Source organism: Triturus cristatus, chromosome 1_1 (assembly GCF_964204655.1).
Source record: "Triturus cristatus chromosome 1_1, aTriCri1.1, whole genome shotgun sequence".
NCBI classification, from domain to species: Eukaryota; Metazoa; Chordata; class Amphibia; order Caudata; family Salamandridae; genus Triturus; species Triturus cristatus.
Genome location: NC_140579.1, coordinates 523,111,549 through 523,134,244, shown reverse-complemented (window position 1 = coordinate 523,134,244; position 22,696 = coordinate 523,111,549).

Sequence of the window (22,696 nt, the reverse complement as noted above, 5' to 3'; positions counted from 1 at the left end):
ACCCGGATCCTTCTCGACGTTTCTAAAATGGTGGCTAGAATCCGCGCACCCACCGTGATGTGTACACTTTGAGTGCGCAACTCCAAGAAAAAGTTGGACATTTCTTTTTTTTAAAAGAAAATAATATAAATATATTAAAATAAAAAATGAAAACAAAAAAACTAATCAATATTTCAGTTTGAATTTTTTTTTGCAATTTTCAGAAAAACATATAATGTTATTTAATGAATAAAATATTTATAAATAAACAGTTAAAAAACTGTAGAAAATCAGTACAAAAAAATAGGTATAACTACTATCACACTTAAAAATTAGCATTTTAAAACCTTTGAAATTCACTGAAAAAGCCATAGGTTTCAGAGAAGTTATAGTTTGAAATTAGCATTTAAAAAAGCTTTGAAATTCACTGAAAAAAACATAGGTTTCAGAGATGTTATAGTTAGAAATTAGCATTTAAAAAACCTAAGAAATTCACAGAAAAAAAACATAGGTTTCAGGGGTGTTATAGTTAGCTTGCCATTTCACTCGTACAAAACCATAGAAATTCCTCTGTTATAGTTAGTTCTGCTAACTATAATTCGCGCGCCCACAATGCACTGCTGATGATGTCACATATTGCATCATTCATGACATGGTCAGTGACATCACTGATGACATCACTGATGACATCTCAAATGACATCACTGATGACATCACTGATGACATCATCCACGTGACAATCTGATACACCTCATCATACACTAGTATAACCTTTCATCACTCACTGTAAAATACAGAGTACCATATTTGAAACCATTGACACACCAATACCAGTTACTACATACCCACTCACTGATTCCTAAGTCTACACACACAACAACCCATTCAACAACAGAATCCTTTATACATGCAGTCACTAATAATAGAACACTATCAAATGCACGTATACACATATATAGACATTGACACATCAGCAGTCATCTTAGTCGGTTATGCAGTCATCCTACTCACTCATGAAAAAAATTAATCACACTTACATTTACTCACTTACACAATTATCCAACAACACCTCATTTATTCAAAAACATAGTAACTCATAGTTAATATGTTAAAAAATCACCATTACAATTATACACTCATTCATATAGTTACTCTCACAATCACTGACTCTTACACATACTTATTTATATACACCAACCCTCACATACAATGCCTTTTATTTTTTTACTTTGTTGAAGATGTACAACTAAAACATATATTCGCTCACCAACACACAAATAAATACACTCAGTCACCCAAACAACTGTTTCCACATGCACTCTTAAACCAATACACCTAGTCAATCAACCATTCACACATCTATGCATAGAGCTACACACACCCCATCCAACCACACACACACTCAGTGTCCCATACAAATACTCACCAAACTAATCAATAACTAATATACACACTCATGTAGTTAGTGACCAACTGATGCAGCATGTTATACAACAACAGAGACAGTGATGCACACATTGACATAGTTTAGTTACTAATCCATGTATTAAGTGAGACACTTTTAATTACTCACTTAAACAGACAGTCAGACAGCTACTAAATCCTCCATCCAGACAGTTATATATCCACTCAATCTTCAATACAGATTGGTATATATATAATACATATTTGAATTTCAAACTAAACCACATTCACTGGTTGATGTCATCAGTGATGTCATCATTGATGTCATTTGAGATGTCATCAGTGATGTCATCAGTGATGTCACTGACCATGTCATGAATGATGCAATATGTGACATCATCAGCAGTGCATTGCGGGCGCGCGAGTTATAGTTAGCAGAACTAACTATAACGGAGGAATTTCTATGGTTTTGTACGAGTGAAATGGCCAGCTAACTATAACACCCCTGAAACCTATCTTTTTTTCTGTGAATTTCTAAGGTTTTTTAAATGCTAATTTCGAACTATAACGTCTCTGAAACCTATGGTTTCTCTAAATTCAGCCCAGTGAGATAATCTCTAATCTCGTGATCCCTCATCTGAACGTCGTCTGATAGAATTTTTGAAAAGCAGAGAGAATATCTACAGGCTCTGAGACCATGCCCACACTGGGATCTTTAATTTCACTGATCCGGGCTTGGACCGTTTTTTCCCAAGTACGGACAGCAAGCATGTGTCCAACCCTTTCATTACTTTCATACGCCCTACTCCTCCAAGCCAGATATCTACCAGCCACCTTTTGAGTCGGAATCTCTATTATTGTTGACCTGATGAGTATAATCCTTGACTGAGCTAGCACCGGATCGCCCCCAACAGCAAGAGTCTCAATCAGGTCAGCTTCTGCTCTTCCCAGATCGTCATATAATTTCTGTAGCCATTTTTTTTCTTTCCATTGCATTTCCCAACCAAACTTGGACGTTTCTCCTCTAATACCAGCTTTTAAAGTATCCCAAACTACACAAATACTAGTACTTCCCAGGTTTTCCTTAATGAACCTGGGTATCCACATCTCCATATGTTGTATATAATCTTCCTGGCTTGATAAAGCCCTATTGAATGTCCAACGTGACAGTGGAGTTTTTAACTGAATATTTACTTCTAATACCAGCGGGTTATGATCAGACATAACTCTGGGGAATTTACTTATTTTGCTTCCTTGTAGAAGCACCTGTGACACAAAGAAGTAATCCAGCCGAGCATGTGTTTTATGTGGTGCAGAGTAATACGTAAAGCCTGGATCATTGACTTCTTGTTTAACCCAAACATCTACTAAACCATGCAAAGATTTTAATTGTGAAACAGCTCTATACACTTTAGGTTTGCGGCCATTATACACTATACCAGGGTGGTTGGAGATCTAACAATTCATATTGATATTAAAATCCCCACAGATTATAAGGGGCTGAGGCCAGCACACTAGTTCTATTTTGAGCCACTCATACAATGCTGGATCATGGAGCACGGATCCGTAAACCGAGCAGAGTGTAAAAACACTATTTTCCAGACAGCATTGTATGATTATCCACCTACCCATTTTATCGACATAAGATCGTGGAAATCTGGCTAGCCCTTTCCTTGCCAGTACAGCCACCCCTCTAGTCCTAGTCTGCTGTGTGGTGCGAGAAATCAACTGATAGCCTGGCAGCTCCAAGATCCCACTCCTACTGGCTTCTATAAGTGTCTCCTGCAGGCAAAGAATATCCGCCTGCAGGTATTGAATATCCAAACTGATTCTCTGTCTCTTTTGGGGATTATTCAGACCACAGATATTAATTGTGGCTATTCTAAGTTTCTTCATTGAAAGTTATGCTTACACATCTTAAGAGATACCCACTAAATACCAATGTGTGTATAAGAAAAATAACAACCTTCCCCCCTTTCGGACCTCTCCACCCCTGGCCCTCCCCAACCCCTGAAAAAAGGCAAAAAAGGTCCTTGGACCCTTGTGATGCCTCCTGTGTCATGCTGTGCCCCTTGCCGTTCCCTGCCTAAAAATGCATAATAAGAAATCAAAACCATAATGCAGAATCAAAACCCCCTACCCAGAGAAGAAAACAGACAACAACAAACAACAAAAAAAAAAAAAAAAAAGGAGGGGAAAAAACCCTATTTCTGAGAGAGTTCGTGGAGACACCCCTGGGCCTGAATCTCTGAAGTGACTACTCTACTTGTACCCTTAAGGATAACCTTAAGTCTAGCAGGGTTCATTAGAAAGACCTCACAGCCCAGCTTCTGGAAAGGAGTTATTAGCTGCCGGAGTCTCCATCTCCTCTCTACCGTGGTGTGACAGAAGTCAGGTCGAACGAAGAAGGAGTGCCCCTCAGCTGTTCATCTCGCATCTGGTCTGGCTCTCTCAAAAATGAGCTGACGCAGCAAAAATTTTCCCAAAAATATAAGTATGGCTCTGGGTTTTTCCTCCTGTCCAGCTCTCTTCTTTAGCATCAAAGGAAATCGGTGCACTCTTTGAACCTCCGTTTCCCAATTCCACTGAGTTAGTTCGGGAAAAGTGCCATTGAGTAGTCTAAGAACAAAACCACGGATGTCGTCCCCTTCTGCCTTTTCAGCAATCCCCAATAAGCGGAGATTATTTCGGCGCTGCCGATTTTCAAAGTCCTCTCATTTCCAGATTACGTCAGACATCCTACTCTCATTCGACGCTATCTGTTGTCCTGTATTGTCAGCCCCTGCCTCAAGTTGAACGATACGCTCCTCTAGTGCTGTGGTCCGCTCATTGATTTCGGAGCATGTTTTATTGACCTTACGTATGGCCCCTTGGAGTTTTTTGTTAAGTGGGCTCTCTTATGTTCATGATGTGCTTCTGTCTGCATTTGTTTTAACATAGAATAGATTAACTCCATTGATGGGGGCAGCTCCGGATTGTTTTTATTTTTAGGATCCACTAGTGTTTTAGGGGGGTCTGACCGAAAACCGATCTCATCATCAGTTTCTATCCCTAAATGTGTAGTGGAGTAATCCCACTTTAGTTGACTGTTATCTGACTCTAAGTTTTTTTCCTTGCCTCTAATACTTCGCCTTTTAGTGCGAGCTGGTAGTCGCCTTTGAGTTTCAGGTTTTAGGGGAGGGCTGCCACTGTCTTCCCCAGTGAACTCATGATCAGTGCCTTCGCTCTCGCTGTTATTAGTGAGAGCTGATTCATCTGTCAGCAAGAAGAATTTGTCCCCCTCTGGAGTCCCTATGTGTTTGCAGACCATCTGGGTGGAGACCCTACTTTTTAAATTTAACTCCCAAGAGTTACGATTGTCCAGCAAGCCGAGGGCAGTTTGATTAGAGGTGTCTTCTTGTGTTCCATTATTGACCGCCCTTTCTTCTACTTATGGATTTGTACTCTGAAATTTAGAACTAGGGTCATCCAGCCTTAGATCTTTCCTTTCCAGATTAATAGGTACTTTAGATGCAGTCCCTACTACTGCCACAGAGGAGAGTTCACCTGTGACAGGAGCTTCCCCAACTGAGTCCTCTACTGTATTTTCCATTATCACAGGGATGTCTGCCGCCTTAGATGAATTGCTTTTGCCTTTGCTTGTTAGCTTTTTTCCTAGAGAATCCACCATTACGCGCCATGCAAACATTCCAGGAAGCGTCTGCTGTTTCGGTCTAGTTGTTGTGTCGACAAGACACTGCCCTTCCGTAGACGTCCTGACGGGTGGCCCCTCCTCGCTCCGACCCGCAGAGAGAGCGGTGTTCGGATCAACATGCATGCGTCGGATCGATGTGGCTCCCTTGCCGCTGCCTCCAACAGCACCAGAGTCCTTCGGTGGGACCTTAATCCTCGGCGGCATACTGCTGCTTCCTCCACGAGTATCCGAATTGCCCTGGAGGTACTCCAGGGATCGTAGAGTCTTCCAGACCCACCGGGAAATCCTCAGCTTCACTCCAGCAACAGCGTAGCAGGCTCCCACGCTCCGACCGCATCCAGGCCTGATCCTTTCCCCTTTTCAGCGGTGAGTCTTGTTTTTAATGTTTAAATTTTGGCCCGACTCCCGGGAGTTGATTCCTTATATAAATGCCCGCATTATACCAGCATTATACCGGCGGCAGGGAGAGCGGCTCCTACAGTATTCACACAGCCGCCATCTTGCCTCTCTGAAAAAACCATAGGTTTCAGAGACGTTATAGTTAGAAATTAGCATTTAAATTTTTTTTTTTTAAAAAGCAAAGCTTTTTTAAATGCTAATTTCTAACTATAACGTCTCTGAAACCTATGGTTTTTTCAGTGAATATATATATATATATATATATATATATATTCAAACCATGCCTCGCGATGACCTCTGCCTCTAAATGGTGGCGGGCTGCCGGCAAGGACGCGACCCTTCGTATCCAAACACTCAATCCTTCTTTCCAAAAGATTGCGCCGAGCCCCAATTGGCTTATTTAAGCGTGCTTTATTCCATCAAGTTATGGCAAACAACTCCCGACGCGTTTCAAAACCAACAGGTTCCTTGGTCACGGATCGATACGATGTTAACTCTTGTCACATGATATAGTACAAAATGTGTAAACAATATAAAGAAAGGACTAAATTGCTGCCTGGTTCGTATAACAAGCATAACCGCCATCTTTGAATAGTATAATGACACAGGATTTAGCAAGTGGTTTCTGGCGTTTTGCTTCCATTTTACAACAATTAAATTAAATTTCAATGAATTGTGTGCTGGAAATTAATACAAATGAAAATACAAGTGTGATATTCCAAATTGTAAATTAATTCCATAACATGTGTTGATTTCGTAATTAGTCAATCACAATTCGAACCTAGTAAATTATAACCATATTGATTCAACAGTATGCGAGCAAAACCAATTCCTATCTTCTCCTTTCCTACGCCCGAGTGGGCTGACCATCACCAGTTTTAATCGTGTTTCCAGTTCATTTTTTAAAACCTCAACAAGTGGCTAAAGCTGCATCTTTCTCAACCCCAGGCAAAAGCTCCGTCTCCTATAGAAAAATAAATCATATATATACATCAATAAAATGGTCTGTACCAAAGTTTAAAAACAACACAAACATCTTATCACAGGAGGCAATACGACATCGACTTATTTATATTTACATAACAGTATAGTTTCTTGTGGGCAGATCAAATATTCATCTCAGCCGAGATGGACTGACAGTTCCTCATCCTTATTGATGCCCTCTGGATGCACAGTTTCATATTTTATGATCAATCTTGATTCTAATCTGCGCAATTCCTGAATTCTGTTCCCTCCACGTTCGGAGATAGGGATTCTATCCAGGACACAATACCTTAATAGGCTAGTATCTTTGTTGTGGTATTCCTTAAAATGCCTCGCAATTGGATACTGTCTGTCTTCATTCGTTATCGCTCGCATGTGTTCTAAAATGCGCAGCTTAACTTGGTTGATGGTGCTACCAATATATACTAATTCACATGGGCATATCAATGCATAGATACAGAAATCCGATTTGCAGCTTAGATGTTTAGTAATGACAAATGGTTTCAGAGATTTAGATAATACTATCTGTTTACAATTTGAGCTGTTCCTACATGCTTTACAAGAAGCACATCTGTAGAACCCCTGGATTTTAAGATGGGGATCATTCTCAGATGTTAACGTGCTTTTACACTAAAGATCTTTAAGTGCTTGGCATCGTCGAAATGTGATACTAGGATAGCTCTCAATACATTTCTCAAATGTGCTATCTACACTCAGTATATTCCAAAATTTGTTCAGACATTTTTGGACATCACTTGCTTGATTGCTGAAGGTTGTAATAAATCTTATTGGTTCAATGTCTATGTCTGTTTTGTTTTTTCTGACTAACAGATCTTCTCTTTTTGTTTTCTTAACTTTTTCACATGCTTTTCTGATGACCTTTTGCGAGTAGCCCCTCTCTTCGAATCTACTCTTCATAGTATTCATTTCTTCTGCAAAGGCCATTTCTGAACTACAATTACGTCTGGCCCGTAATAGTTCCCCGTAGGGGATACTATTAATCAGATTTAAGGGATGACAACTTGAGGCATGCAAAATACTATTCCCAGACGTGCTTTTACGGAATAGTTTGCTTTCTAAGTGATTCCCATTTACCTCCACTATCACATCTAGAAACTCTATAGATTTTTTATCTATGGCATAGGTGAATTTCAAGTTCAGGCTATTTTCATTAAGGGAATCCACAAACTTAGCTGCCTCCGTTTTATCTCCTTTCCAAATGCAGAAAATGTCATCAATATACCGGGCCCAGAGGACGACATGATGGTTAAAGGCACTGATGTTTTTCGCCACCTGCTCCTCCCACCAGCCTAGGTACAAGCCCGCATAGCTGGGGGCGAAGCAGGTCCCCATTGCCGTTCCCCGGGCCTGACAGTATATCACATGATCAAATATGAAAAAGTTGTTCTTAAGACAAGCTGACATCATATCAAGTAGCATTTCAGTATGCATAAGAAAACATACAGATCTATCCTTCAGATAATACCTACAGGCCTCGAGGCCTAACTCATGTGGTATACAGGTGTACAAGCTATTAACATCTAGTGTGAGTAACAACATATCCTGTTCCCAACATACACCTTCAATCAGTTTCAAAAATGCCCACTGTCTTTTACATAAGATGGTAATGCTTGTACATACGGTCTCAAAAAATGGTCAATATACTTTGAAGTATTTTCAAACATGCTCCAAATCGAAGAAACAATAGGGCGACCAGGTGGCAGCAGGGCGCAAAGCAGCAAGGAAATATTCAAAGCTTCATGGGAATGACCACAAGGGGCAAAACGGCACCAAAATGAAAAACACACATACGGTATTGAACCTTTCTGATTTTTCTTTAACCAAAGAACAAATCGATGTACTGTCTCTAGGATTGACTTTTTGCCCTACCAGAAGTTTTAATTACACTGAAAGTAGGATTGATTTATTCTTTTTTACGCGTAAATTGAAACTAAAAAAATGGCATTCTAATAAAGTGAATCAGATGATATATACTCCTACATTTAAGGAACCCACATTATCTATTGGAGATATAGAGACATTGCATACATTAAGAGAATTGGGAGCTGATGATTGGGTAGATGATCCATTAATCACTTTAGAACAAGAGGAAGTAAGGATTGACAACTCATGTGATAGTGGTTTTAAACCTAAATCCGTTTTTCTGCCCCAATTGTACAATTAATCTATAGAAGTTTTTGAGATAGGGGTATTGAAGGAGTTCAAAAAATTGGCAAAACATAAACCACAGTTTATTAGTAATCTCAAAAAAGCAAGAAAGCGCGCTTTAAAGAATTACAGGAGAATAAATCCATTGTGATTAAAAAATCAGATAAAGGAGGTAATGTGGTGGTATGGCCGCGCAGTATGTATCTAGAAGAAGGCAGAAGACAATTATATGATATAGAAAGCTACATTAAGAGTAATAGACAACTCTATGAGAAAAGTAATGATCTATACAAAGAAAAATTAGATAGGTGGAAAAATGAAAACCTAATTACGGAAGATGAATATAAGTATTTGTACTGCAAATACACAAAATTGGCAGCCATGTACTTATTACACCAAAATGCACAAAAATAAGGATGTCCCACCTGGTCGCCCTATTGTTTCTTCGATTTGCAGCATGTTTGAAAATACTTCAAAGTATATTGACCATTTTTTGAGACCGTATGTACAAGCATTACCATCTTATGTAAAAGACAGTGGGCATTTTTTGAAACTGATTGAAGGTGTATGTTGGGAACAGGATATGTTGTTACTCACACTAGATGTTAATAGCTTGTACACCTATATACCACATGAGTTAGGCCTCGAGGCCTGTAGGTATTATCTGAAGGATAGATCTGTATGTTTTCTTATGCATACTGAAATGCTACTTGATATGATGTCAGCTTGTCTTAAGAACAACTTTTTCATATTTGATCATGTGATATACTGTCAGGCCCGGGGAACGGCAATGGGGACCTGCTTCGCCCCCAGCTATGCGGGCTTGTACCTAGGCTGGTTGGAGGAGCAGGTGGCGAAAAACATGAGTGCCTTTAACCATCATGTCGTCCTCTGGGCCCGGTATATTGATGACATTTTCTGCATTTGGAAAGGAGATCAAACGGAGGCAGCTAAGGTTGTGGATTCCCTTAATGAAAATAGCCTGAACTTGAAATTCACCTATGCCATAGATAAAAAATCTATAGAGTTTCTAGATGTGATAGTGGAGGTAAATGGGAATCACTTAGAAAGCAAACTATTCCGTAAAAGCACGTCTGGGAATAGTATTTTGCATGCCTCAAGTTGTCATCCCTTAAATCTGATTAATAGTTTCCCTTACGGGGAACTATTACGGGCCAGACGTAATTGTAGTTCAGAAATGGCCTTTGCAGAAGAAATGAATACTATGAAGAGTAGATTTGAAGAGAGGGGCTACTCGCAAAAGGTCATCAGAAAAGCATGTGAAAAAGTTAAGAAAACAAAAAGAGAAGATCTGTTAGTCAGAAAAAACAAAACAGACATAGACATTGAACCAATAAGATTGATTACAACCGTCAGCAATCAAGCAAGTGATGTCAAAAAATGTCCGAACAAATTTTGGAATGTACTGAGTGTAGATAGCACGTTTGAGAAATGTATTGAGAGCTATCCTAGTATCACATTTCGACGATGCCCAGCACTTAAAGATCTTTTGTGTAAAAGCACGTTAACATCTGAGAATGATCCCCATCTTAAAATCCAGGGGTTCTACAGATGTGCTTCTTGTAAAGCATGTAGGAACAGCTCAAATTGTAAACAGATAGTATTATCTAAATCTCTGAAACCATTTGTCATTACTAAACATCTAAGCTGCAAATCGGATTTCTGTATCTATGCATTAATATGCCCATGTGAATTAGTATATATTGGTAGCACCATCAACCAAGTTAAGCTGCGCATTTTAGAACACATGCGAGCGATAACGAATGAAGACAGGCAGTATCCAATTGCGAGGCATTTTAAGGAATGCCACAACAAAGATACTAGCCTATTAAGGTATTGTGTCCTGGATAGAATCCCTATCTCCAAACGTGGAGGGAACAGAATTCAGGAATTGCACAGATTAGAATCAAGATTGATCATAAAATATGAAACTGTGCATCCAGAGGGCATCAATAAGGATGAGGAACTGTCAGTCCATCTCGGCTGAGATGAATATTTGATCTGACCATAAGAAACTATACTGTTATGTAAATATAAATAAGTCGATGTCGTATTGCCTCCTGTGATAAGATGTTTGTGTTGTTTTTAAACTTTGGTACAGACCATTTTATTGATGTATATATATGATTTATTTTTCTATAGGAGACGGAGCTTTTGCCTGGGGTTGAGAAAGATGCAGCTTTAGCCACTTGTTGAGGTGTTAAAAAATGAACTGGAAACACGATTAAAATTGGTGATGATCAGCCCACTCGGGCGTAGAAAAGGAGAAGATAGGAATTGGTTTTGCTCGCATACCCACTAGGGTTGAATCAATATGGTTATAATTTACTAGGTTCGAATTGTGATTGACTAATCATGAAATCAACACATGTTATGGAATTAATTTACAATTCGGAATATCACACTTGTATTTTCATTTGTATTAATTTCCAGCACACAATTCATTGAAATTTAATTTAATTGTTGTAAAATGGAAGCAAAACGCCAGAAACCACTTGCTAAATCCTGTGTCATTATACTATTCAAAGATGGCGGTTATGCTTGTTATACGAACCAGGCAGCAATGTAGTCCTTTCTTTATATTACACATTTTGTACTATATCAAGTGACAAGAGTTAACATCGTATCGACCAGTGACCAAGGAACCTGTTGGTTTCGACACGCGTCGGGAGTTGTTTGCCATAACTTGATGGAATAAAGCACGCTTAAATAAGCAAATTGGGGCTCGGCGCAATCTTTTGGAAAGAAGGATTGAGTGTTTGGATATATATATATATATACATGGAACAGAGAGCAGCCAAACGTGCGCAAAAGGCAGAAAAAATGTTTACCAAAAATGTACCTAATACATCAGATAATACTGGCAACAACACCACGACCTCAGCAAAGCCAACAACAACTACTGTCAAACAATTATTCTCCCAACTAGAAAGATTACTGCGCAAAGAAATTTCACGCAGTTGGGAGATAATAACCCTAGAGAAGTATGTAGAATTTGAAAGAGTCCCACGCGGCCTTCGCATATTCACATTACCTAATCATCCTGATACCAGTCCAGACATGCTCGAAGAGTGGGGGAAAAACAATATGGATTGCTCCCGCACAATGATGCTAATTATCATCAAATATGCCAAAAAGAGTGTAGATGACTTACATACTCAAATAGACGCAATTGAACAACTTATCAAAGCATCAGGAGAGGATGAAGAAAACATAAACAAATTCCGTATGATAATGGAGAAAAACCTGGATAAACATGAAAATGAAGTGCAAGAAAGAAAACAACGTAAATTCAAACGCGACGGGTCAGATTATGAAAATGGGACCATCCTGACATTTGCAAAAAGATTTGACAACCTGAAACAACAATTTGAAAAGACAGCAGCTTCACAAGAACCGCCAGCAACCATACCAAGCGAAACGGAATCAGACATAAGTGATAATGAATATCAAGGCGCAGCCACAAAGAAGTTCTCTTTTTTAGAGGAGATGAAAATCCTCTATCAAGATCAACAAACCCCACAAACAAGAGAAAGAGGACGGGGGAGAGGACGAAGCAGAGGACGAGGTCGAGCCCAACATACCTATCGAGAAACCACCGGAAAACCAGAAGAAGCAGAAAAACAAAGATATCAGCTTCGCAATCGGACAGTAACAACAACAAAAAAATGAAGACCTTGATGAATGATACAAAGGAAACAAATCTAATAATCAACTTATCTCATCATCAACTGTCACCAGCCGAATACAGTGTACTGAATAAAGGGTTAACCTTTTGTCCAGAAAAACATCAAGACATAGTTGAAACCAAGATAGACGTATACAAATACGTTCGGAAACTAAAATTGAAGAAATTCTTCGAAAAAACAACTTGCAATACAGGCCAAATTGCAATAGTTGAAGACACCAATGTGACTCCAAACATGCAAGAATATACCATAGCTGATACCAATGGTTTAATAACAGCATACGAATTGGCTCATGAAGTGGACCAAGGTGACCTAACAGACACACAAGTATTAGAAGAATTGGGAATTCCAACAGATAATCATCCAAGGACCAATTTCAAGATAAAATCAACATTTTGTCCGATACTCCATCCTGGCAATCGGATAGAGACTTTCCATGACCTGGTTGTGGCAGAACTGGAGACCATGGAAAATACCAAACATGGCAATAGAAAAGAAAACCTATCAATACAAGAACGTCAAGCCTTAATAAAGCTAAAAAATAATCATTTAATTGAAATTAAGCCAGCGGATAAAGGTGGCAACATTGTCATCCTCAACAAACAGGATTATATTGATGAAGCCACACGCCAACTCAATGATCAGACCAACTACACCAGATTGACCAACAACCCCATTCCAAAAATGATCATAGAAATACAAGAACGGCTACTGCAATGGCACAAAAAGGGACTATTAAGCTTTGACGAAATGACCTTCCTAACCACAAACAATCCCGTAACACCAACTATATACTTTCTGCCTAAAGTGCATAAAACACTAAATAAACCTCCAGCACGCCCCATAATATCCAGTTGTGGATCCCTATACGAAAACATAGCATCCTATGTGGACCACTTTTTGGCACCCATAGTTCCAACATTAAGTTCCTATATTAAAGACACTGGGGACTTCTTGAGAATCCTGATGGAAACAGATTGGCACCCGAATATTTGCTGGTAACCATTGATGTCGTGTCTTTGTACACTTCTATCAATCACAATATTGGGCTAGCTGCCATTGCCTACTTTCTGAAACAGAGACCTATTGGGGACCTACAGCATTCTACTATGCTACTAGAAATGATCGAAGTATGTCTAACCAATAATGTGTTTTTGTTCAATAAACACACGTACTCGCAGAAACGCGGAACTGCTATGGGAGTTTCCTTCTCTCCAAGCTACGCCAATCTCACCATGGGTTGGTGGGAGAAAAACGTGGCTTGGAGAGAGGAAAACGACCTATACACTGCCAATATAGCATTATGGCTGCGTTTCATTGATGATCTCTTCCTTCTTTGGAAGGGATCTAAAGACAAACTGATAGAGTACATAACAATACTAAATCAGAACGACGTTGGTCTAACATTCACCTTTAACATCCAACAGAAGGAAATTGAATTCTTGGACACCAAGGTGTATATAAAATGCAACAAGATACATACTACTCTATTTCGTAAAAAAACAGCTACGAATAGTATCCTCCATGGAAATAGCTTCCACCCAGAGAATTTAAAAAGAAGTATTCCTTACGGAGAATTTCTAAGAATGAAAAGAAATTGTTCCGAACCGGAAGAAATGGAGGCTAAATTTGAAGACACCAAAAAACGTTTTCTTCAAAGGGGATATAAACATAAGGATATTACAAATGGTGAGATCAAAGCTAGACAGAAATCAAGAGCCCAAACTTTAACTTGCAAAGACAAAAACAAAACCAAAGCATCGAATAATGATCCACCAAGACTCATCCTGACATATTCCAAAGAGAGTTTTAAAATTCGTAAAACAATAATGAAATATTGGAATATAATCAAAAAGGATCCTGATATTGGAACAAAAATAGGAAACCAACCATTGATTTCTTATAGAAAAGCACCTTCAATTCAGGACACACTGGTTCACAGCCATTTTGAGACCAAAAAAACAGAGACTTGGCTTCAAAAAAGACAACCAGGATTCACCAAATGCCTCAAATGCAAGGCTTGCAAAGTGGGAAGAAATCTACGAACGATCAAAGACCCCAAAGGCCAAACTTTTGAAATCAAGGGCACAATCACCTGTGAATCCCAATTTGTCGTATATCTAATTGAATGTTGCTGTGGCCAACGATACATAGGATCAACAATTTGTCCATTGAAAAAACGCATATTGGAACATATTCGAGCGATTCAAAATAAAGATAACACCTACGCAATAGCAAAGCATATCCAGCAACATCAGGGCAAAACTTGGTTAGACATTAAATATTCAGGTCTAGCATCAATACCAAATCATGAAAGAGGAGGCAATAGAACTCAAAAACTACGACGACTAGAATCCAAACTTATAATACGGTTCAAAACCAAGAATCCGTTTGGACTTAATGGGGATGAGGAGATGCATGTACATCTGTAGATCTCTGTACAAATAAGCATAATGAAATTTAATGACTGCCATATCTCAACTCTTCTCCCCTTCCATTGCGTACCATGTTTCCTTACTTATTCTCCCTTCTCTCTTTCTTATTCTTATCTTTGACTCCCATCTTTTCCTCATAATTCTTTCTCTCCTTCTTCTTTTTCATTTCTCTTTTTCTCGGAGTGATTAGATGTCCATGTCAAGCTATTGGTATAACACATTTCTTTGTTGATTGGTTTCAAAACATTTTTTATGTAATAACAGGGCACTCAGCCCCCAAAACTATGAGCAATAATACGAGCAGACAATAGCAACTATGCTAAATGCCGTAATTTAGGAAACCTAACCTTTGCTCATTTTAGGCCACTCAGGCCAAACAATTTAATTTAATTTAATTCAATTTAAATTAATTGATTTAATTAAATTAATTTAATCAATTTTCAATTGATAAGGAACCATCCATCACAATTGATTATGAACCATTACATAAATGAACCCATACAACAAAATAAATGTTATTATAACATTAGACGGACTACCAAGTCCACAATGCACCACCATCAGCTCATGTGACATTTTGGTATAAAATAAGGAAATTGAAAAAAGACTTGTAAAACTACCGTGATCAGGAGCTGTGTCCAGCTTGAAACGCGTAGGTGAAGAGCTATGTAGTCAATAAACACCAACTGACTACACTGGAGCGAGTGCGGCGTTTTTCTTCATTTGCTTTTGGAATTTCAAACGAGGACGGGTCCTTTCCTCGACGCCGGCACCAGCACTAAAGTGTTCCCCTCATAAGGATATTATTGCTCATTATATATATATACATATATGTATATATATATATATATATATATATATATATATATATACAGTTACCGATGTCATTGTGACTATCAGTTTTGCCGCGAACAAATGAAAAACCAAGTAAGAGTGGTTTTATTGAAAAATCTTTATAGAGAAACAATTTTGAAGAGTATATGCATAAACAACTAGTGGCAAACATCGATTTAAATATGTCTATATATGTGTTTTAGAGTTTGTAAAAACACATGCTATTCACAGTGACGTTGCGAGTATCGTATGGAAGTCGTGACGAATCAGAACATTTAGAAAAAAAACACAATTATTGAACTACTAAAATGAATAAAAATTGATATCTTTCTAAATGACTCCTCCATCACATTTCTCAAAAAAATGTGTTTGGGCTTATTGATACCTGGGAATATCCGTGCCACACAAACAGGAAGTTACTTCAGCAAATAAGTAATGATAAAGTGTATTTTTACTGCATTACAATTTTCTACAGATATCAATTAAACACGCTCGAGGAACAATCACAATAGCACACTTTCAGACACTCAAGCTCATTGGACACATTTCATTAATGTTCTTAACACTATTGTAATATAGAAGATACACTATAAATTAAGTGAACTGGGTATCACTTACTAATTAGCCATTAAAAATGAGTCCAGTTCAATGGAGGCGTTGCACAAAAGAGTCGGCTGTGATTCGATACATACAGAGACAGGATTCATTTAGATACAATACTCATTTTTCAGAAATTAAATATTAACTGGTTACACTTATAAAATAAAAGTTATGAAATTGTTCAAAGTTCCTAAAATAAGAATCAAAGGGATGTTAAAGTTAGGAAATACATTTTAAAAAACCTATGAAATTCACTGAAAAAGACCAAAAAACCCTTGGAAATTCACTGAAAAAACTAAAGATTACAGGGACGTTATAGTTAGGGTGACATTTCATTCGTACTTAACCAGAGAAATTCAGCAGTTATAGCTAGCTGACCTAACTATAACTTGTGCTCCAGCAATGCACTGCTTATGACACAAGTATTACATCACGCATGACATGGTCAGTGGCTTCACTGATGACATCATCCACAGAATCACTGATGACCCACTCACACCCCATAAAATCTTTCATGCACCCACTCCCACTCAATAATTCACAAACCCATTCACAGACCCACACCTGTACTTACACACCCAATTACTGATTCATAGATCTACACACACATCCAGTCACTCGTCAATACAGCCACTCATGAACCCACTTCCTTTCCAATACAGTCACTAACATATCCACTCATGCACCCATACGGTCACTCACACACTGTCAGTCACCCTTAAAGCTACTCGCATACCTACTCACTCATACATATAGTCAATCACACAGCCACTCACTCAACCATATAGATGCACACACACCCACTCACTCACTTATACAGATACTAATGAATACTAACTCACCTATACAGTCATTGACACAAGCACACACTTATCCACACAGCCACTCTCACATGAACTCACTCACCCATACAGCCACTTATATAACCTGTCAGTCACCTATACTATATCTCACATACCCAGTTACTCACTCATATACCACTAACACATCCACTCCCTCACCCACACAGCCATACACACACTCAGTCACCAATACACCCTCTCACACATGCACTCACTAATCCATACATCCACTGACTCACCCACTCACACATCAATACAGACAGTCACACCCGCCCTCACCCACCCACACAAACACTCAGACACCTATACAGGTACTCAGACAATCAATCACTCACCCATACAGCCACACACGTACCCACTCATATCATAGCTGCCAATGTTTCAGATTATTACTTATGTGTGACATTTTCATTTTTCAGTGTACTTATGAGTGACATTCAACAACTATGAGTGACACTTTCTCACAAGCAAAATCAAGCAATGATGACAGAGAAACATATAAATATCAGAAATTAGACCCATTTGAGCAACCAATAACTCGCATTTTACTGTACCAGCTACTAGAAAATTAGAAAAAAAATCACAAAAATCTGGGGGTTTTCTCCCTCATTTGTATATACTACAAACAGATGAAGAAAGCACTTTAAAAGTGCTTTAGAGCTGCACATGATGATCACTGACAGATAAGTAAAATAGCCAAAACACAACAGTTATGTTATACAGATGGCTTATGTGGACATGAACAAATGTTACTAGCCGGAATATTTTTTGAATGCTTGAAATTCCTACTTTGAATACTGTGGACCCGAAAGACCTGAGAGGTGCCAGCAGATCCATTCTGGCTCCGGACGCCAAAGATAGAGAAACACTGTATTTACAGTATTACAATGGTGATCATGACGTCAGCGCTCATAATTCTCAGACTCCGGTAGCATTCAGAATCATGCAGAAAGCCACTAAAAGGAAAGGTGACAATGGTGGGGGGGAGGAAGGGTGGTGCCAGGTGCAGGAATAACAGCAACAGGGAAGGTGTCACCCGGATAAATCACATTGTCTATAGGCTAGCACTGAAGAACTACAGGCCACGTGATGGACAGGCTGCCATGGCAGGGTCTCAGCAGTTAATGAATACAGGCAGCGATGCTTAACATGTAGTTCAACTAACTTAGTGCACGCAGGTGGACAACAGGCGCTAAGACGCGTGATAATGCATTTTAATGCAGTGATGCGAACTACAACATTAAAATGCGATATTCTAATACCTGATGCGTAGTACCTGGCAGGGCTAGCACACACACATACAGTCGCTTAGTCACCAACTAACAGACTGTTACAGACATTCACATAATCAGTCACTTGCACATACATTCACTGAAACACCGAATCACTCTCTTATACAGTCAGTCACTCACCCAGCCACTGAATCATCCATACATACACTCCAACACCCACTGACTCATTAATACACCTTGGTACATATATTTAACACTCATAAACTTTTTTTAAACATTCACAGTCACTAAATGATGTCATCAGTGATGTCATTTGAGGTGTCTTCAGTGATATAATCACTGGTGTCACTGACCATGTCATGAGTGATGTAATATGTGAGGTCATAAGCAGTGCATTGCGGGGGCACGAGTTATAGTTAGGTCAGCTAACTATAACTACTGAATTTCTCTGGTTTCATACGAGTGAAATGGCACCCTAACTATAATGTCCCTGTAACCTTTTTTTCTGTGAATATATATCTATATATATATATATATATATATTCACTGAAAAAAACATAGGTTTCAGGGGTGTTATAGTTAGCTGGACTTTTCACTTGTACAAAACCATTGAAATTCGCAATGCACTGCAATGCACTGCTGATGACGTCACATATTACATCACTCATGACATGGTCAGTGACATCACTCATGACATCACTGATGACATCTCAAATGACATCACTGATGACATCATCCAGTGAATGTGTGTTTTTCTGAAAATTAAATATGTTTTATATATGTATATCTCAAGGTCGATGGAAGAATAAATGGGTATATAAGTGTCTAAATGGATGATTTGTTTTTGAAAAATTGATTGTGTAACTGACTGATTAAGTGTATCATAGTGAATACATGGCTTAGTGAGTAATGTTTAAATATGTAAATATCTGTATCAGTCTCTCACTTTGTGTGTAAGTGGCTGCATGGGTTGGTGAGTAGCTACATGGGTGTCTATATAGGTTATTAGTTGGTTTTTTGAGTATCAGTCTGAGTGTCTGCATGGTTCGGTGGGGGGTATTACGTAGTGCATAGGTGCATGAATGAGTGACTCACTGTTTGTATGTGTTGAACACAGCATGTGTGCAGGACTGTATGGGTGGATGAGTGTGTGTGTATGGGTGTGTTAGTGAGTGAATGACTGTCTCAATAGTGTCTTTATGAGTAACTACATATGTTTTAAACTAGTATATGTGACTATTGGTGTATATATGTGAGTATATGTGAGAGTGAGAGATTGAAAGAGTTCCTGTATGAATAAGTATGTGTTTCTATAAGTGATTGTTTAAAAGACTAAGTATGTGTAAGTTTCCGTAGAAGTAAGTTTGGTGGTGTGTGTATAACTGTATATGCAAGTAAATGTATGTTTGATTCTTTATTAGCATGAGTGACTATGTGTGTGAGTAACTCTATGGATGAGTGGCATTGTGTAACAGGATGTATAGGTGTATGAGTACATATGATGAGTGAGTACATGTATGAGTGACTGTATAGGACTGTTGGTGAATGAGTGGATGTGTATGTGGATCTTAGAATTACTGAAGAGGTTGTTGTAACTGGTATTGGTATGTCCATTGTTTTGAAAATTTTAGTCTCTATTTTTGAATGTGTGTATCAAAGGTTATATTAGGGTGAGAGGAGGTCTGCCACTCTATCACAAGGATGATGTCATCAGTGTTGTCATCAGTGATGTCATTTGAGATGTCATCAGTGATGTCATGAGTGATGTCACTGACCATGTCATGAGTGATGTAATATGTGACGTCATCAGCAGTGCATTGCGGGCGCGCAAGTTATAGTTAGCTGAACTAACTATAACGGGGGAATTTCAATGGTTTTGTACAAGTGAAAAGTCCAGCTAACTATAACACCCCTGAAACCTATGTTTTTTTCAGTGAATTTCTGAGGTTTTTTAAATGCTAATTCCTAACTATAACGTGCCTGAAACCTATGGTTTTTTCTGTGAATTTCAAAGGTTTTTTAAATGCTAATTTCTAACTATGCCTACAGAGATAGGACATTTGAAGAAAGAAGAAAAAATGCACAGAAAGAAACAAAAGAAGTGCAGAAAGAAGCAACAGAAGTCCTCAAATACGAAGATAAGTGCAGGAAGAAGGATAACGTGCAGAAAGAACAAAAAGAAGACCAGAAAGAAGCCTTGTTGCAAAATCATCCTGTACCCTCAACTTTTTCAGATGGATACTGGTGGTAACTGAGTCTGACTAACCAGTCCTAGAGCCAGTGCTATGTTAAAAGACACTTAGAATACAGTGAAAACACCTACATACACTAGGGAACATTATGCGTTGGGGTCCCCCTGTGATTAGCCTGACCTCCTCTGTAAGCCCCTAGTATATAATAGGGCATGGGGATTAAAACTACCTCTTAAAACAGGCCACAAGGCGTTTTTGCACACGTTAACTCAGGCCCCGTCCCCTCCCTTCACCACTGTGTAAACACGCCCTGTGTCCGTTTTTAGTTGGGAGATTAAGTTCATTTGAATCCTGAGGGTCCCTAGGGTCCAACTAGCCCACTAGGTACCTCCAGTAAGTGCCACAGAGCTGCGTTGCAGAGAGGTGTAAAAAGTGGCACGGCCTGGACCACCTCTCTGCAATGCAGCTCAGTGGCGCTTACTGGAAGCACTTGGTGGGCTAGTTAGCCCCCAGGGGCCCTCAGTATTGAAGGGAAATTATATCCCCAATTTAAAACTGCCATAGTGCGTGTTTGCACACGTCACCTCAGGCCCCGTCCCCTCCCTTCACCACTGTGTAAACGCGCCCTGTGGCTGTTCTAAGTTGAGAGATTAAGTCCCCTTGAATCCTAAGGGTCCCTAGGGTCACACTAGACCACTAGGTACCTCCAGTAAGCTGCGTTGCAGAGAGGTGTAAAAAGGGGCTTGGCCTCAGAACACCTGTCTGCAGCGCAGCTCCCTGGCGCATACTGGAGATGCCTGTTGGGGGCGCGTTTGCAGAGGGCTGCACGGAGGGGGCATGGCCTCCGGCACAATGCCAGTCTTTTATTTATTTTATTTTTTTAAGAAGGGGGGCTGTGTGGTTCCCCTTCTTATTCTAATTTATTGGCCCTGATGACCCCATCCCCCAGGGCCTGTCTCCTAATTATATTTTTTTGACCCCAATCCCCAGGGCCGGCCACTGTTTTTTATTATTTTAAAAAAATATATATTTATAGACACACCTAGGACATGCTGGACAAACCGTACGTACCTATCACCATGACGATTTGCGTGATATTCATTAAAAGGCGACTATGCATGCAATGAATCCACGTGGAATGTATTTACACCACTAGTGAAGCTCTGACATGTCTGATGCCCTACCGTGCCTAATCCCGGTAGACACCCTTGTCGTTTATTTATACAAACATGGGTAGCTATTGACGGGCACATTTAATACACATGCACACCAAGCCATTCAAAGGGGATTCGACAAAAATTCGACCAAAACTATGCAAGAAACCCCCCTCACGGTTAATAAAACACACATCCACTGCCGGATGTGTAATACTTTTTATTTTACTCTCTGGAAAGGGGACGAACATCACTTGAGAGTCACAGCGCGCTCCTGACAGAGCCCAATGCTGTGTTACACCCACCATTGCCTGCCGAGTGCCACACACCTCTGTGTTGTATTCCACTAGCTAGTGCATATGCTATGAAACTCTCTAGCCCATGTGCACTGTAACACCACCCCGTGAATATGTCATGCCACACTTGTCTTCGCACGGGTTATATTGCCCCATCTAACGTGCCTTCCTCGATGCCTATGTTATAACACACAGTGCTATGCCATACATATTACAATCTGGGATCCATATCTTTGTCACAGTGCATATGCAACGTTACACTCCCCAGCACATATTTTATATTACAACTTTAGAGACTAGTTAGGTTACACAACACTGCCCTGTGCATATTACACTCCAAGGCGCATATCGCATAGCACGCGCTAGTGCCTGTGCTATCTCGCGCTCTCCAATGAATCTGTCATTGCGCACAATGTATTGCATATTATATTTCACGCCTGGTTCATCTTATATCACACTTTTTGGTGCATAGTTTATACCATACACTATATCTAGTTTTCATTTTCAATCGTGCTCTCAGGACTATGTTCTATATAACACTGTGTTCACCTACCCTTTTCACGGGCATTACATTTTGCGATAGGGGGTGGAGGGTCAGGGGGTGTTTCTGCCAAGTGAGCCCGGAGTCACAGTCACAAACGTCCTCTTCTTCCTGAATAAAAGTGAGATTATGCTGCATACTTGTTCATATTTTAAGTAGTTCGCACAGACACAATGTTTTAAAAACAATAAAGTTCCTAATACCCGCCTTCTCTGAACAGTTAGCTTGCTG